A 2,713-nucleotide genomic window follows, 5' to 3' on the forward strand; every position below is an offset into this window, starting at 1 on the left:
AAATGCAAACACATTTTAAAGAAAAATTTGAAAACTTCTAAAAATTTGACCTACTAGAAACATAAAAGTAAAACAAACTATACAGAAACTTGACAACTGTCACTGAATCACATCAAATCGCCATTCACTAGGCATAAACAATCTGAACTCCCCCTATCACAAATCATTTTCTCATTTAAATTTCAAAACACTTAAGTTTGTTTTAATCAAAATGATTTTTCCGGAAAATGAATTTGTGTTGATAACAACCACTTGTAGGTTTATCAATCTTAAAAACGGGGATGTGGTTCATCATCTTGTCTATCTTTTGTCATGAATAGTAAATCAAGTACAAATTAATGTCCCTGATTTACCATTTGCCTTTAAAAACCTTCTGTACCACTTGTAAATGTAAACACTTCAAAGTATCCAAGCATCTCAAAATTTAACCACAATTACCACTTGTGGGATCAAGATTACCACTTGTAGAAATGTGACCTCTACATTACCATTTTTCAACCAAAATGCCGATTCCTGCTTCGCAATTACCCACCTGGAAGCTCCGGCGTAGTCCTTCAACCTGTAAACAAAACATTCAAGCATTAAACACAATCATTCAAACTTATCAAATACTAGAAAAATGCCAATTCATGATCCACGATATAAACTTGGGATCTCCGGCGTAGTCCTTAGACTATCAAGGAAAACAAACATCCATCCAAGTCTTCTCAGACTTGATGGATTTCAACTCCTGAGCAGTCGGGTTGTATGTAGCCTTTTTCGTAGCGTAAAAATCTTTGACCCCCTTTGCTCTTCCACTCAACATTTTTCCAAATATCTTTTTAACATTCCCATTGAATGTTTTTTCGACATCAAAATCATTCTTTTCTTTGTAGAACTGATTCGAAATCTCAGTTTTTCCCACTTTCTTTTTTACTTCCTCAAACTTCAATGATGGAAACTCCTAATCATTCACTAAAATCTTCTTCTCAACCTGTGGCTCTTCTGGCTTTGTGGAACCAGATTCATCGCCAATGATCACATCATCTTTCTTCGCAACCCACACCTGGTTGTCTTTTCCTTTCTTCTCATACTTGTTCTTTTGTGAACATTCACCAACCTCGAATTTTGAATTCTCAAACATTCTAAGTTTTTCAGTCGGTGGTTCAACATCAACAACTTTCTCTTTCAACTTCTGAGACGCTCCCTGTTTTGCTTTAGCATTCCGTGTACAGTTCCATGCAATGTGACCGATTTCATTGCATCTGTAACAGGTACGAGTCTCTCTTTGATAACAAATCTCATCTTCATTTTTCTTTTTCTCAGCAAGAAACTCTTTGTTGGACTGTCTCCAGAATGGTTTCTGTTGTTCCTCGTCTGAGCTTCCACCTGACACAAATTCAAATTTTGTTTTAGAATTTTTCATATTTTTATCATTTTCTGGTAGAATAAAACCTAAACCTTTCTTTTTGTAGCTACACTTTTGGTTAGGTTTCTTGTGAAAACCAGAACCAGAATTGTAACTTTTTTTCTTATTTAAACGTTGTTGAACTCTAGAAGTATATTTTTTAGGTTTTTCAAAACTTTTCAAAACTTTTAATTCTGGAATATTAATTTCAATTAGTTTGAAAGTTTTGTTTATTAGTTCCGTTTTAATACTCATTATTGGGAACTCTTTATTGTAGTATAATTTGTCAGAACCATTCAAAGTATAAACAACTTCGAATGTTTCATCATCCAAATTTGCTTTCGATAACAAAAATTCTTTACTGTAACACCGTTTGACCGACGAATTTTGACTGTTAACTGACAACTTTGACCCTCCAGACTTAGATTTCGACTCGGACTCCTCATCAGTATCCAACACTTGATCGACCACCTTTTTGATTAGAACAGACTCATGATCAGTATCGGACGAGGTAAACGTGACATCGATGTTGTCTGGTAAAACGTCAGTAGTGTCGGTTTTAAGCTGTATATTGACTGCTTTTGCAAGTTGTTCCTCATTTGGTTTCCTAGGTGAATACCCATCCCAAATTGGAGGTGGACACTTGTTATAGCTAACAGTCGGTTTCTTACCACAGTCTTTCTTCTTATTCGGCTTCTCGTCTTGAAAAGCTTCCAAACCTGCAACAGTTGGATAAACACGATCAATAAGATAATCAGAAGTAGTGTAGCTTAACAATAACCTCCTAATTCTCTCATTCTCTATCTTTTCCGTTTCCAACTCTTGCTTCCATTTCGCACTCTCTTCAATGTAGAAATTTATCGCTTTTTGCTTCGACATTAGAGTTGCATTCATCATTGTCAGCGCCTGTTCTCTCTCAGTGTTTGTTGTTTGTAGACCAGTTACTGTTTTGTTCAATACGTCGTACGATTCCTTCACATAGTTGAGATTGAACAATAACTGCTCTTTCTTTTTCTCATACTCAGCTATGATGTCATCTTTTGCTGCACACTCTTTGCATACTTCCAAATACTTCTCACACGGCTTCACAACTTCAACAATCTTTTCCACTTCAATTTTCTTAACAACTTCAATCAATTTTTCTACTTCAATCACCTTTTCCACTTCAATCACCTTCTCTTCTTTCACAGCTTCTGTAATCTTCTCAGCAACATTCTCAACAACTTGAATATCATCTTCAGATTCAGTTTGTTGTTCTTGAGCAGCTCGTTTTTTCTTCAGTTTCTCCATCCGTTCTGCAAAATATAAATGAAAACTATCAGGAGA

Source organism: Helianthus annuus, chromosome 14 (assembly GCF_002127325.2).
Source record: "Helianthus annuus cultivar XRQ/B chromosome 14, HanXRQr2.0-SUNRISE, whole genome shotgun sequence".
Taxonomy (NCBI): Eukaryota; Viridiplantae; Streptophyta; class Magnoliopsida; order Asterales; family Asteraceae; genus Helianthus; species Helianthus annuus.